The sequence below is a fragment of the Streptopelia decaocto genome (assembly GCF_964273445.1).
Source record: "Streptopelia decaocto genome assembly, chromosome: 2".
Classification (NCBI taxonomy): Eukaryota; Metazoa; Chordata; class Aves; order Columbiformes; family Columbidae; genus Streptopelia; species Streptopelia decaocto.
This window is the reverse complement of record NC_138655.1, coordinates 142373982-142390366: the sequence shown is the minus strand read 5'-3', so window position 1 is coordinate 142390366 and position 16385 is coordinate 142373982. Positions and strand designations below refer to the sequence as shown.

Below are 16385 nucleotides of genomic sequence, written 5' to 3'. Positions count from 1 at the left end.
TTACAAAAAAGATAAATATGGATCTGTGCTGTAACTTACATGAAGGAAAAAAAAAAAAAATGTGTAGGATTGAGGTGACTGTCAGTAAAAGTCGTCTGAGTACAGAATGTCCTGCAATCCCTGTCCTCTGCAATATGTTTTGTTTGACTGCAAAATCTGCAAACCAGCAATCGAATGTCATATGACTCCCTCCTTCCCAGTGACCTCCCCTGGACGGCTCTCAGGTACTTTCTAAGGGTCTGTTTTTCCCAGATATCCTTGAGATTTGTTATTTTTTTAAATTCAGTTTGTCATAGACAACATAGAATTAACACTGAGGTATCATTATGTAATATATAGATCCTTTACTGATATAATCTCATATTCATAATTGATAGAAAACATTCAAAGTTGTAGAATATGAATGAGTTTTTGCAAAGATTTATTTGTTTTGCAAAATCCAAGTTGAAACCATGAATGAAGGAAAAGTATTTGCATTTCACTTATAACACTATGGCAAGGAAGATACTTGTGTAAAGACTGTAACACAGGGGCAGTAACGGGGGGAAAAGCCATGTAAATCTCTGTTTATTGCAGACACCATTTTGCTTGGGTAACAATATGCACGCTTCAGTACTCTGTGGTGGGATATATTCTCAAAGTGCAGACTTTGGGGCTGAGTGCTCAGCAGAGTGCTCACTGTATGTCTGTACTTGACTCTGTATGTGATGCTGCTACTAATCTCTAAAAAGAGAGAACACCAGGGTATTAATCTGTAACTTTTAAGTCTAATTTCCCACTAGATCTGTTATTTTTCATGCTTGTTTAGCTGGCCATTTTATGCAGTATGGAGTCTTAGTCCTGAGAATATTTCTTGAAGAGCATAGGGCAATAGCTCTTAATCCTTACCAAAGGAATAATTGTTAATTTTAGTTCATAGTGTCTATTAGGTGCATGTAACTTTTACTAAGATTTCCTTTGTTCCAACTAGATTTTTTTTTAACCTTAACCAAACAGTTTCACCGTGTTATCCCATTAGACAGCACTGTGTTCATTTTTCTTAGTCCTTGGTAGAATCGTTCTCATCATCCATTCCAGTTAGGACATAGCTGTATTCTAACAGTGTGCTGCATCGAGTTGCCTCTCTTTCAGTCTCACTTTGAGTTTTGATCTTGAATAAGAAATAAATTGTGAAACCCATCCCTAATAACATGATAAGGACTAGAGTAAGTAGTATCTGCATATTCATGTGACCATGTGTTTTGTCCTTTGGCATCTGTAAAAAAATACAAAACAAATGAAGTGGGTATACTGTAGCCATAAAAAATATGAAGACTACTGAAAAAGATTAATTTAATTTCCCCCTTAATTATCAGGTTGTTAATCAGCATTTATGAAGGAAAGGGAATACAACCTCAACATCTCTGGCCTTCTTCCACTGTTCTCTTGGGGCACGGATAGGAGGGTGGGCAAAGAAGCTGTGATAATTAAGGTGTAGATATTATTGTATAAGGTTTTTTTTAGGATATGAGTTTTATAAAAAATCTATCATAATTGTCTTGTCTTGTGTCAGTCATTCTCATAGATCTTATCATGCAAAAGAAGGAGCGAAGAGGGTGTGATCAGTTTACCAAAACATTTAGTTATCCTGGGACGGCCAAAGTGTCTCATCAGTACAGCTAAATTATGCTGGGAACGAATTCAATGGCAACTGAGTAAATTAAGTTCACATAAATAAATCTATTAAAAAGAAATAAATATTAAATACCAATTCATAAAAAAGCCTCAAGTACTTCTTTTCATGTCTCTTTGAAACTCTTGGGAAGGAAAAATAAATCCTACTTTCCACATTGCAGCTTCTTTATGAATAGCTGTCATAGATAAAGAGAAATGTTTAGTCAAAATCTAAAATAGTCACAGCTTCATCCTGACAGTTTTATATTAGCAAAAAGTGCAGTAACCTGCCCATCAAGTTTAGCTCATCATTTCTCCCAGAAACACATTTGCTGAATTAACAGAGATGAAAAGGTGTAATTGATTTTTAACCTGATATTCACTGCAATAAAACTGTCATGTTTGGCATATTAAAGCCTCCTTCTTGCTTCTTATTTAATAACCAAAGAATCTCCAAGCACAGGTAGTTTCTGACTGTTCTAAACGGACTCTCTCTTCTCCCCTGGTTAATAAATCTTGCCCTCTTCACTGGGTCTGCATGCCTGTGGAGACTGGGAACAACTTGATCAAATGCTGAGGGTATCTGACAGTTTTCATGTACTGCATACAATTCCCTTGAGACCCAGCACATTTTAATTTACCATCATTCATTGGCGTCTGTAATTACGAGCTTGTGCAGTTTTTCCCGGCCGTTCAAAGAGGGCGCCATCTGCAAGATGTTCCTGTGGGCGCTGGGTGCAGGCTGGATGGTGGCCAGAGCAAGGGCAGATCTTCCCCCTGAACAGCTGGAGCCACGGGGAGAGTCGGGGTGCAGGGAGAGTCAGGGTGTGGGAAGAACTGGGGTGCAGGGAGCATCAGGGAGAGCCAGGTGTGGGAAGAGTTGGGGTTTGTGTTCCAGCACAGAACGTACTGGGAGCTGGGCTGCTGCAGCAGATACACAGCAATGCACTAAGCTCCAGTGCGTTTGTGAGCACTGTGACTGTTAAATTGTCCCTTGGAAGGATGCAGAGCTCACTGTAATGTGATATTTGCTTGTGCTGAAAACCCCACTCAGCTGGAGAAGCTGGTGCCAGGGAATATTCTCTGTAGTCTGGCAATGCACATAGGGGCCACTCACAGTCAAACCCAATAAATATACTATGTGTTGACACTGAGTTTCTGCTTTCTGATATATCTGGTAACAAATAATTAGCTTTCTATAGTGTCTGTTCCTCTGACTACCCAAAGAAAATGAAGAGTTGCCCTAAAAGGATAATTTTCCTTTGCAAAAAATGCTCTGACAACACTACGTGTACAGTTGCTTTCCTCACCAGCTGCAGCTTTGCTCTGGGAAGGGAAAGGACAGAACTCAGAAACATCCCGAATGTCAGGGTTGCAAAACAGAAAACAGGGTAGGAAATAATACTTTTTTTTTTTTTTTTTTTTTTTTGGAATTAACAAGTAAACTACAAAATACCACATGGCTGCTTGGCTCATACTCTTCTGATATTTCTGCTTCCTGACCAGAGCAGATGGTGCTCAGTTACACAGAAACACAATATTAAAAAAAAAAATGCTAACCAAAACACTTCTATTATTTTCAAAGGTCACTATACATGCTCTGGATCATGCTTCCGTTCTGTTATTAATTAAATAGAATTGCTTCATCCATCTCTTACTGGAACAGCATGTATCATAGTACAGCAAGAGGAAGTAAAGCAAATTATTGATGCAAACCTTGTTCCATAGAAAGTCAATATGAACGTTAGCAGGAAAATATGTATGTATGTTGGAGGGGAGAAAAACAACAATGGAGTTTTAAAATTTTCTAGAAAATATTGATCATCTTTAGTTATTAATTGAATATTCATCACAGAATGCAAGAAAATCTAAGTTATGAAGCAATACAACTCCTACATGGGTGCTCCCCAGCTGTGAGCAGATGGGAGCCAGCTGGGACGTGTTCCCCACGGGGACACAGAGCAAACAGGGTGGGGTTCTCACAGACCAAGAATAGGAGATGTCCTCAGGGAGGACTGAGGTCAGAGGGTGAGCACACATTGGCTGAATTTAGAAATGAGATTCCATTATTACCTCAGGTATGGACACATAAAAGTACGTGTTATATCTTGCTTTATTAAAGAACAATATATTCTGTGTTGTGCCTCTCAAGAAATATTCCTATTACCTCTCTGCATCTTTGCTACTGAGCCAGATATAGCAAAGATATTTGAACTGAGCCAGTCTCCATGCTGGCATCCCTTTGGTAGACCCATGCAATATCCAAGACCCATAACTGAAGCCAAGAAAATTTATTTTCTACAGCCTTTAGTACCTACTGGATAAAACCATCAGCTTCCAAGAATCTTTAGATTATATGCTATTAATAAATCATTTTGTTTTCAATTAGCTTCTCTTCAATTAGTTCCTTAAAATCAACTATACATCTTACTCATGTCTCTGTCCATTTAATGAAGTCTGCTTATGATTATCTATAGAAATTAAAATATTTGCTATTTAGATTCCTGTATATTCCTATACAAAAACCACTTGTCTTGCTTATGTATAAGTCTACATGCTCTACTAAAAAGTTTGATTCAGCCAGGTCTTCTACAGAAGTCAACACACCACCTGTAAGAGAACCGACAGAAGATGATTGGAGGTATCCCCTGCATTAGAAGTCAGTGGTAGTTACAGCCTTTGATACAGGATAATGTTAATAGCAATACCTCTCCTGCTGCTTGGGAGTAAGCAAGGATTTAAACAGAGACCAGAAAGTGGTGTTCAGCTGTAGCGGAACAGCACAGAATGTGAGTAATGTCAGCAGAAATAGAAGACATGAAAGCATAGTGAACATGATGGTTTTTAAACTCCAAAGTACACATTATTTTCAAGTGATTGGATAACATTCTTCTTAGGTATTATGGATTATTTGTTCTTTTTCTATTTGTTTTTCATGGTTTGATAGGATATTATGTAGCATGTAATACTGTGCAGTAAATAAATCTGCAGTTCAAATGGAATTACTAATTTTTCTGTCAGTGGAGGTGGAGGAAGAGGACTGAGAGGATCTAAAAAGATATGAAGCAATAAGGCAGTATAGTGCTTCCCTTTCTCTTTCACAGCCTCCTGAGGTATGGATGAGGTGGCTAATGATTCAACAGTGTAGGTGGAAGAGAGCCAAGGACCAGCTCACGGTTTTGGCCAGGACCAGATGCCCCCAGGATGGGGGAGGGAAGGGTTTGCCCCCCCGCTCTGCAGGCTGCCAGGGAATGCTGCTGGTAGCGGATCATGCACCCTGTGTTAAAAATAAGTGATTGTTATTATGATATTTACTTCTGCTCTTGTGTAGGGAGAGGTATGGAAAAGAAGGGATAAGGCCAGAAAGAAGTTAACCCATTTTAAAATCTTACTAAAAAGAGAAAATTCGTGAGTAAACAAATATAAGAAACAAGCACAACTTGAAAAACAAACAAACAAACAAAAATTAAACATGACCTGTGAAAAATAAGTGAAGTATCGATTCCCTTTTTTTTTATTATGTATAGATCTTGCAGCATTAGTTTTCAAGTCATTTTTAAGTGATTTTTTAAAATGTAAATACTGAAGTCCTGTCTTTGAGTAAAAATAAGAATTACCTGATTGAATGCACTGAGTCACAGACTGAGCCCAGCTCATTTAATTGGCGTTGAAGTTATAACAATGGCTTTGGAAAGGAATCCAAGATATGTGATCAGATTCAGAACATTTTTCAATATCCTGCGGGGGATCAGAAGGAAGTACATCTAAAAGAAACGAGATATTATAGATGCGCTCATTCAGTAGGGATTGCAGTTCTTCAGATATGAAATCAAGTTTTAAAAAGAAAAAAAAACAGCCTTTCTTAAAAGTCCTTAAAATATTCTTCAGCACACAGTGCAAGAGTTATCAGTGACTATTTCAACAGTGACAATGAGGAGCAGAATTGCTCAGTCACATCTGAATGATTCAATATGATTCTGTGCTCTTCTGTGTTACCAACTAAATCAAACCTGGACTGTCTCAAGCATATTTGAGTGTTTAGGGAGTTTTGGTTCTGGTTTATTTTGTTATAACCAATATTTTTGTATAAATAAACAATATGGTAAAAAGCAGGGGGAAAACAAACAAACAAACAAAATAAAAACCCAAACAAACACAGAAAACTCCCAAACCCTCATCTATTTCAAATAAATGTTTGATTTCAAATGAAATATTATGTAAATCATAGTTTACCGTGGAAATTTCCAATTTAATATTTTCCTCAAGATAAGAATCCTTAGATAAAACTTCTGAACAGCTTAAACTCTGACAATGCATAGAATAATCTGAAGCTCATAGAATATTTTTGTAGTAGCCCCTCATTTTCCTGCAAGTAATGACATTATGGAAAGAAACTGTATCATTGTCAATTAGTACATATGGTTTTAAAATGAAAATTGCAAATAAATAGAGTGGAAGTTCAAAGCATGGCCTGGAAAAGAAATTAAAGAAAAACTACAGAAAAACAGATCAAAAGAAACTCAGAATTTCCATTAACTCGGTGTCACTAGAACTAACAGCGATTGCTCTAATACAAATGAGAAAGCTAAAAGGTTCAGTCCCATGCTAAAGTTTGCCAGTAGCTTTTAATTTGTAGTGATGTCAGTGATCCCCGTAGAATCACTATGAAGCTTCAACTTTTGTTTGGGCTGATAACAGACTCTTCTTTTTTCCCAACACTATAAGACATTAGCAGAAGCCACCAGACTCTTGCAGGAATAACCAGACACAACCCTTCCTCCTTTCACCAGTTTTCAGAATCTGGTAACAGTGAAGCTGTAACCACTGTATGAACACCGCTTGTGTTGAAGGACCTAAATTTATTTTATACTTAGTGGACTATTGATGGTAATCCTTCCCTCAAAATCCCTGTCAACAAAAAGTTTCACATTCTAAACTAGAAGTGAAATGTTTAGTACTCCCAGAATCTCTGTGTTCTCTCTGCCTACAACATAGAATAACTCCTATGGCAGTTATCACCCCAGTCCAGTGAAATGGCAGTATCCTGGCTGGTGAATGAAAACTCCATCAAAATAAAACATTGCTCATACAAAATAAAGGTACTGACGTCACATACTGAGGCTTATTATTCCTTAGTTTATATTACAGTCAAAGCAGATCCAGCAAGGTTTCTGCCATAAAATCAAAAGTCATCACTGTATCTAGCCTCAGATTTTTTGCAGAAAGGAAAATGTGTTTCATTACAAACTGCTGTTTTCCAGGTCCCACTGAGCTCTAGATAGACACAGCCTATTTTCTGTTTTGGTTCTGCATAGTGATACTTAGGAAAACTTATTTTCCTTTTATCAGTCCATCTATAATAGCCATAATTCTAAAATTGAAACAGACATTTAACATGATTTTTCTGTGTTCTCCTCTGTTGTTTTGGGTAAGCAGATTTATACGAATGCACATTTTCACAGTGATAACACAGAGCTCAGTTTGTATATCTGTACTAGTACTGTTAAAATTTTAATTAAATCAGGACTCAGCAGTGTACAAGTAAGGCACAGCAGTTTGTCTCACATGTTGTAACAGCCCACAGAGGTGTTTCGAAGGCTAAAGGGTGCTTCATGGGTAGTGCTGGTGCTCAGTCCCTTTGTTGGGCAATGCTGTGAGGTGGACTCACCATCCTGGAGGAGTCAGGTCACGACAAAGAACGATGTGACCACAGGAACATGAAAACAGTGGAAAGCTCAGGTGGAAACAAGTCTCATGGGACTGTCAAACAGGGACTGTAAGCTCAGATACAGTTTTGAGAAGAATCATTCAGGAGTAAACTGTAGCTATGACTATGAAAAAACTGAGAAAAATATTAGTTTGCTAGAAGCAAAAGGGAAATACAGAGAAATGGGGAGCCTTGAGTCTCTGTTTAGTCTTCTCTCTGTTTAGTCTTCACTGCCCCACTCTGCCTTTTTTTTTTGTTTGTTTTCAGGAAGAATCAGAGGAATTGCAAGGAAAAGGGAACAGGCACAGACAGTGTATTGCTGACATTAAGAAATGAGGGATAAAATGTGATCCCATTCTAGTGTCTAGATGTGTCAAGAGGCCAGGTACACAAGCCCCTCCTGAGCTCAGCACTGTCAGGTCAAGGTTGCTGCCTGGGGAACAGGAGGAACCACAAAGCTTCACTCTGCAACAGTGGGACTGACTTTCTTACAAGGATCAGGAAAACACAGCTGGTGATCCAAATTTGATTGTCACGGAATTTTAACTGCTTTCTAAACCATATTTCTACGACTGTAAAAACAACTAACTTTGATCTCGAGTGGACTTAAACACAAATATTTTGTTTTGGATAGAGATGTCCTGTGGACTTGTGCAAGTGGGAGGATGCATGTCAAGGTTGGTGACTTTCAATCACACATGTATTCTAAGAGCAAGAATTTTTGCTGGTAGGGAGAGGCACAGTTAGAATCATGAAAATACATATTGTTCAGCAATAAGTTAATTGTCTGAGACAATGTAGCCTTCTAAGAGGCTTTATAAAATTGCTGGTGCATCATACAATCAGAAATGTTATTTTCACACATTTATTGCAAGTTCTCCCTAGGAATACTGAATCTCAAACATGGTTTGCTATGCTAATATGAGTGTGGAATCACAATCAGCAAAAACAATCACTAGTTAAGAAGATAATTACTCATGAAAGAGCTCTTTTTTATTATCAAATTAGTTTAGTCAGCTAAAAGAACAATGCGATAAAAACATGATAGTTAAGTGCATTGAACAACTGCATACTGACTAGAGAAGCTGACACTCATTCTGGCACTCAGTCACAGAGCTGATCAGGTTGATGCTCACTCAAGTGTTCCCTTACACGGTGGTGGACCTGGATCTCTGTATTCACTTGTTCTGGTACAGTATAGCTTTTACTGCTTTTAATCTTTGGGACTTAGCAGGCGTAACAAGGAGGATGTTCAGAGGCACAAGGTACGTACTGTGAACCCTTCTGGTCCAAAAAGTAATTAAAAAGATACAGCTACCAATGATCATGAGGCACTAACCTCAATGACCCTGTTGGTCTCTTTGAGTAAAATTCACCTCTCTCAAAAAGGGACATCTAAAAGTTAACCAGGTAGTTTGACCTAAGTGTCTCAGATTCCCACAGAGTTAATAAAGAGAGGCCAGCACTGTCAAAGGTTCCCATCCTTCTCCATTGCCTAAGATCGAGTTTAATGATTTGAGATGGATGAAGTTAAGTGTTGTCCTTCAGTCCTAGATTCCTAAATCAGTTCATGCTACAATTCTCCCTGCTGATAGTAGGCCAATCATAGCATTTAAAAGCACCACCTACCCATTTATTAATCTTACTCAATTGCTCTTGAGCCCAATCCATAAGGGCTCTCCATATTGCACTGCCTGCAGCAGCAGGAATATATTACTGTAATAATCAAAATGCTGGCAAGCTCTGACGATTTCTACTTGCAGGCTTTTCTTGCTTCTTCCCAATTCCTTTTAGAACAAATGATTGAATAGCTGCTGTTACCATAAAGAATGAAATCAGAACCTGGAGCAGTGGTGGGATGAAACAGTTCAGGGTCTGTAGGAAAGAGGTACAAATTTGAGAGGAAAGGGAAAAAAACAATGAAAAAATACTAGCTGCATGAATAGAAGTATTATTTTTGAGTAACAGATGAATATAGTATGGTGGCTCAAGCACCAAATAAAAGCATTTCTTATTTAAAACACAGGAGACATATTTTAGTGGTAACTTGGAATTAAATTTAACTGTAGTGTAAATAGTGTATTCAGGCAGAGGCAGAGAACAAGCTGTGTGTATCTACATACACTGCACCAGATGAAGCAGTGTGACTACCGGTCACAGGGTGATTCTCCTCCCAGGGCTCTCTAGGTCCCCCTCCCACATTGCAGATTAAATTAATCCCAAGAACAAGCATGGGGCAGCATCTTTCACCACTTCAGTCTCAGTATAGGGGTGAATTTCATTCTAAGCAAAGTTTGTGACTCTCCTGCTACTTCTTTGCCATGTAGGATGAAGTGGAAAAGGAAACTGTAGTTGTACCTTAAATGGCGTAAGTGGAAGTAGCAAACAAAGACCTAGAGCTAGTGGTGGGGACAGAAAACAAGCCTGCCTTCATGTTCAGTAGGCGTTCAGAATGCCCTGGCAGTTGTTTTTGCTAGTGATACCCTCATGCAGCTTTCTACACTTGCACGGGATTGAGCTGTGAAACATCTGGCCCAGCTGTGGCTTCTTCCTGTATTTTTACTAGCTGCTCAGCAGTTCCTTGTTTCTATTCCTGCAGACTCTGCCGTGTTGCTGTGTTCTGGGTCTGTCTCCCACCCTCAGGGTACATAAAGAAAGCTAGAACTTTCGTCTTTCTGATTCTTGCTGGTCTTGCGATATAAAAGCATTGCTAGACACTGATGAGCAAAATAATCAGTTTAACTGACCTTAGTTAACCCCCCAGTGGAGTATGTGTGAGGGTTTGTGGGAGCTGTGAATTAGATCTGGGCCTATGGGTGAGCAGTCTGCTTTTAGGGTATTGTCTAGCTAGCTAAGATTCTTATGGTGGAGCTCACTGATGGATTTGTCTTTGTGCACTGTATTTGCATTTGCAAATACAAATATAGATACCTGTATCTGTGTGTTAGTTGAGTAAAGCACAGATGGCTAAATGACTTTTCTGTCAATAAAGGAAAAAGGCATTTTGAAGGCATAGCTCTTCTAACCTGTTTTGGGCATCCTGCCTTCAAAGTGTCTGCTCACCCTGTGCAGGCAACGGATTGAAGTGTGGGGTAGCTGAAGTCAGCCTCAGTGAGTGTTGGTGGCAATGCTGGTAGGGGAGAGGCTATAAAGCCAAAACATTTTATAATCCTTAGTGCAGAGCGGGTTTTGTGTCTGGACCTATGGAGCTGGGAAAGCAGCCCTGCTTCCCTCACCCTGGCTGCTACCGGCACAGCCAGGCTACAACCGAGGCCTCATATGGGTGGATTGTTCAGCAAACGTCTTCCAACAAAGAAAGTGAAAAGTAAGACTTATTGCTGTCCATCTGGCGAATACAGCATTTTTTTTTATGCTGGCAGTCAGTGTTTTCCCAGTACGCTGCTTCATCTACAAATCCTTTCATCATTGCGATGTAGTCAGTCTAGGGGGGAAAAAAAATTATAGTTACTGAAGTGCAAAATGTCCAGCAAAATAATAGAAATAGGTTTGAGGAGACAAATTTAACAGCTTTCTGTTCTAATTTTCTCACTCTTATTTTAATTTATTGTTTCTTGGAAAATAAGCTTATTGTATTACATATCTTAAGCAAAATTACTTTCCTTGGCAGATAACTGCAAGAACTTTTGTCAGTTTATTGAAATTTCTTGGACTGCAACAAATCTACTTTTACTGTGTAGTTTATGGTAATACTGAACTGGTTGAACTTTCATTTGGACTCATGCTTTAAAGGAGAAACAATAAAACAAAATAAAAATCCCAGCTAGTAATACCGAATACTTGCAGTAAAATCTAATAATTCTAATTAACTCTATCAGTAATTATAATACAGCACTCCTTTGCTGCATTTCTAGGCTTCTGCAAAGGAAGGACAAAAAATATACACTCTAAACAGGCTTATTAATCTCTGGGCACAGATTTAAAAACATGATCTCCGAAGTATAATTCCATTGCCTTCTGCTTTAAACCACTGAAACAGAGGATCCTAGCTGAGAAAGAAGTCAGGCTGGTTACGCTAACCTTGAGTATGTTATCTGAGTTATGCATTTTCTGATATTTTTCTGTTTACCTGTATTGTAATATATTTTCCATCAACTTCTGTGTATTTATCTGTAAATCGGAATGCCTTGCCCACTTTGAATAATCATAAAGGCTTCCATCTGTCCAAATAAATGTACCCTTGCTGTTAATATAATTCAGTCCAATCCACGTTTCATTGATGACATCCTTTAGGTGGAAGATGAAGAAGGCTATTAAAAAAAAAAAAAAAGAAAAAAAAAAAGAGAGTAGCAGAGGAGTTGCCTTTTTCAAACTCAGTGTAAGACAAATTCAAAAAAACCCACAACCAATCAACATTTAAAAGTATTGCAAATATCAGGTTCAGTATTGTTAGACTATGAGCTAATGCTGAAAGTGTACAATTACAATGGTAATTGAACTGAAGCAGTTTGATTTCATTTTAAAAAAAAGGGGAGGGAGGAAGGTTTTTAAATAAAAATGATAGAGACTTCTTGGAAATATTATAGAAATCAGGGCTAGAAAGGACTTCAAAAGGATTAATCCGGTAGCATCAACTGCGCATACATAATTTCTGATGGATATTTGTTTACTTTCTGATTTGAGTATCTGTGGGCATTTCATTACTATGAACTATTTCTATTTATCTTGTCTTCCAAGGCCATGTGGAACAGATTATTGTCCCCTCCACATGACACTTTTGCCAAGGGATGGCTCTAGTCTTCTCTGTAGATCAAGAAGCTCCGTCTTTTTCTTCGTAAGTTATGCTATTTAGATCTCAAGGCTAGTTTGGCCTTGTCTTTAGATGGTGAAATGTGCTGGCTTCATACTTAGTGCCAAAAGGTTCAGATGTCATAGCTTGCACTTGCTTATTGTGTAGAGAGGCCAAATTTCCCCTTAATGCTATACAAGGACTTCTTGCAGAATGCCAAGTCAGTCTCTCTTCTTCTCTGGAGCCAAATATTTTATAACACTGCAGGGAGAGTAAAGGATTAGACAAAATTTCATATGTTGAAGAGTATTAAAACATTAGGTTTTGATTAATTCAGTTCTATTCCCTGCATGTAAAGAGCAGCAGATGGGGGATCTGATGAAATGCAAATTCTTTCAGCCAGCAAGAAGGAGACCCAGCTGATCCCAGCGACGTGAGTGCAGCTCTGACAAACCAGTGGACTGCCCCAGGTTAGTGCAGGGCAAGACCAGGCAACCTCCAAAAGCTTTTGAGGAGTTAAGTAGCTATCCAAGGTCGCATTACTGAACACTACAATTTTTGATTTTATGGGTAGAGAATTTCCTGATTGGATTCAGTTATGTACCACAGACTTAGAGCTAAAGCTGAGCTTGTGTGATCTCTCAGCATGAGCTGAACAGTGTCAGGAAGATATGCTCTTTTGAAGTGTATGAGTATCCCAAGGGGATTTTTCCTGAATACCACTGTAAAAAATGGTGGTTGTGGTTGGTTTTTAAGCAGTATATTTTGCTCCTCCATTTTTATGCCCTGTGAATGCACAAAACATTTTCCTATTGATTGATTGATTTGTGGTTTCCATTTCTTTGTTGTTTCTGTTTATTTGTTTCTTTACATTCATGTGGCCAGGTTTACTTTTACTTGATTTAGCAAAAAACAATGCTTGGTTTTTTTTTCTAGATTTGATCTGACATTAATTACTGTTTGTATTACTCAAGACAAGTTGTTGTGATTGTTGATTATATATGGATTATATATGGAAAGTGTGATGTTTCATTTTTTCATCTCAGTGTTACTCAGAAAAAGGGGCTTACACTTAAGGATAATGGAAGAGTATTTCTGTACAGTAGCTATGTCTAAAATAAACAGAGAATTCTAGAAACTATAAAGGAACTATGGCTAAAGGCACATGGGTATTTACAAAAATTATAACTTAAAACATTCAAATTATTTTTTTTTTTTTTGGAGATTTGAAGATTGACTATACTGCTAATTAGAATACCACTTAGTAAATTGGTATATAAACTGAGAATATTTATATAGTGAGACAAAAGGATAGTTGTTTTCTCTGCCTATAGCATGTCTGCTAAATATGGCTGAGATTTGTTACTTGACCTTATCGTTAAACAAAAGACAAGTTTCAGGACATCCTCCCCAAGGTGGAAGCACAATATGAGCAAATCTTGAGTAATTTGATTTGTGCTTTTCAGAGGTAAAAGCATTTTTCCAAGCACAGCTTATATCTTTCGAAAGGCCTGTAAGTAAATGAAATACAGAGAATAACTGTCTGAAACCCTTGTACCACTATTACAACAGTCAGCTACAGACAGTACTTATAAAGCACAAATTAAACCTTCTGCGGGTAGGTGAAAAAGTTGCGATGTACACAATTTGCCCTAATACACTCCTCGTTCCTCTGTTATATGTTCATCTCCTGATAACGATGATGTGGTTTTAAATCTCAGCACGCTTGTTATGAAAAAGTGTCAGTATTGTTCAACTACTTGTTGGTGTATTAGCCTCAAATTTCAATATGTAGCAGACATTTTGGATTTGAATGCTAAATTTTTGACCAAATATTTCTTGTTGCTATTTTACTTGAGAAAATGTCTTGACATTATCAGAGTTTTTATCATTATTCGCAAAATTTTGTTCATTTGGAGCCCGGGCAGCGTAATTCATCGGGGTTTCATCCAGCCAGCTGAAAGAAACAAGGGGACAGCGACTGCCGGACAGACATCTCCAGTGGTCATTTAGTTACAAGGTCTGTTTAGGTAAAGGGCTAAGCAAGGTATTAGCAGTGACCAGCGAGCAAAAGCTCTACATATACTGGAGAGGACATATCCACAGCATTACTGCTTCTCATCTGTTTAGTACTGTAACATTCAATTCCCATCAGTGTTCCATTTTGCCAGAGGCTGGATAAACACTTATATTCAAAGGGAAGGCATCTTATGGTTTGAACAAGAGTGAAACACCAAGATCTCACCAGTGCACAGATTTCCGTTTCATCCCAGGAAGGTGTTCTCCTGGAAGCCTTCTACAGACTTCTAAAGCAGGATCCCTACCAGTAACTTCAGAAAGCTGTTGGGTGAGATGATGCTTACACTTCTTGTTTCTAGCTCACATAACTTGAACCACTGGGATTAGTCTGATTAATCCCTTACATCCACATTTTATCAAAATCTCTTGGGTTTTCTCTGTAGTCATTGGAGATCTGGTCAGAGTTAATCTCGTCTTAAGATTAAAGTCTAAAGTTGGTCAGATCAATAACATCCTAAATTAACTGCTTCTCCTCACTACCTATGAAGGGTTGCTTGAACATTTAACTCAGTTCTCTCAGTGCAAGACATAAAGTGAAATGAATCTTAGTCATTAACTTCTCTTGGTTTTGCTCTCCCATATTTGGAAGGAAAACGCATTGCTATGCTTAAATATAGAACTTAACACTTCTCATCTGAGACTTCACCCAAAAACTATCCAGAGGTCAGTTGCATGACAGTTATTAACTTGTAAATTGAAAGCACACACAAACACTCCCATTGAGTGAGATGAAATTACCGTCATTTTCGTCCATTACTGTTTTTTTTTTAACTCACCTGAATTTCTGATCAAAGCTGACAAATAAGCAAGTGACATAAGATTTCACTCTAAGTTTTGTGTAAATCTAATCACAAAAGTGATTAACAGTTAAGCACTAAACAGTTCCTCAGCATTGAACAAAAATCTGGAAGCCGATAAACCATGTCTCTGATTATTTTTGTTCTTTTGTTTTTCAGGATTTGAGCCTCAGGCAAGAACATTTTAGGTTCATGAGTGGCTTGATATTCTGAAAGATAAAGAATCACATATATTATGTTCGTATCTGCTCTGTACAAAGTCTGAAGACTATATAGTAAAGTTTATTTGAAAGAGGAAAAAAATCCTACCAAGTTTGTAGTTTGGTTCGGGTTTTAGCAGTGTACCTGTAAAATAAAAGATCATCATAAGCAACATTCCAAATACAAAAAGAATCCAGAAACATTTACTTTATGTAGTTTCAACTGCTTTGTATAATAGGAAAACAAACAAACAAACAAACAACAACAAACAAACAAAAACCCACACAAACCAAAATACCAATGAACTATGCATTATATATCTAATGCATTTTCAAGATTTTAGAGCACATATCACTGGATTAAATTTAAAACTCTGTATAATTTTGAAACATTTATCTAGTGAAAAATATGTATCTTTAAAGCATCTATATGTATCTTCAAAAGCACTGGATTAAACAATCCAGGATATGCAGTAAACACTTCATAGATGAAACTTACATCAGTTTAAAAAAATAATTTAGTGTTTTTACTTGTCATCTTATTACTAATTTCATGGGACTAGAGCCAAACAACATAATCCAGCCAATATATCAAGTTTTCAAGCTTACGTACACTTACGTACACGTAGAAAACTATTCACAAGTACTTAAAGCTTAATGCTGGTATTTTGTTAATACCACACATCATTTCCAGTGTCTCAATGCATTCCTCCTACTCTAATGGTTTGTCTTTTCCTAGGAAAGTCTGTTTTTAAGAGTCTTGGAGAACCAATAGATACCAAACCTAGATTTCTGGGTATAGGATGGGCCAGGAGGAAGTGATTCGCCTGTTGCTACTCCCAGAGCCAGCTATAGCCCTCCAAGGTAGCTCTACTTTCATTTGGATGCCTATTATTTTGTTCTTTACAAGGACTACTAATTCTTGTTTTAGCTTTCTCCATGTCTTCTCTGGTTTGATGGACAGGAACACATTATTAAAGAAAGGACAGGAACAATTTAGATGAAAAATGAGTAAACAAATGAAAAAGCAATTAAATTTTTCAGTTGGGAGCTTTTAGACATTTTCTTCTCAAGTGTTTAGTGAAGAATGAACCAAACTCATTCAAATACTTTCACGGTGAATTTAAATATTTAATCTCATTTTGATCTTATTTTTTAATCCTAACAAAACATCCCTTGTTTGTTTGTTTGTTTTTTAAATG

General features: G+C 37.6%; 1 pseudogene across 1 annotated transcript in view; it reads right to left on the bottom strand.

The window, feature by feature from the left end:
- Positions 1-4120: 4120 nt before the first annotated feature.
- The window catches only part of LOC309435871 (macrophage mannose receptor 1-like), a 30344-nt pseudogene continuing 18079 nt past the window's right edge, over positions 4121-16385 (bottom strand). The window contains exons 15-21 of the transcript in view: positions 15293-15328; positions 11448-11628; positions 10718-10802; positions 9007-9235; positions 6850-7024; positions 5271-5417; positions 4121-4263 (exon numbers count right to left, since the gene is read on the bottom strand). The product of the transcript in view is annotated as a macrophage mannose receptor 1-like (transcript). The remainder of the gene's footprint in view (positions 4264-5270; positions 5418-6849; positions 7025-9006; positions 9236-10717; positions 10803-11447; positions 11629-15292; positions 15329-16385) is intronic.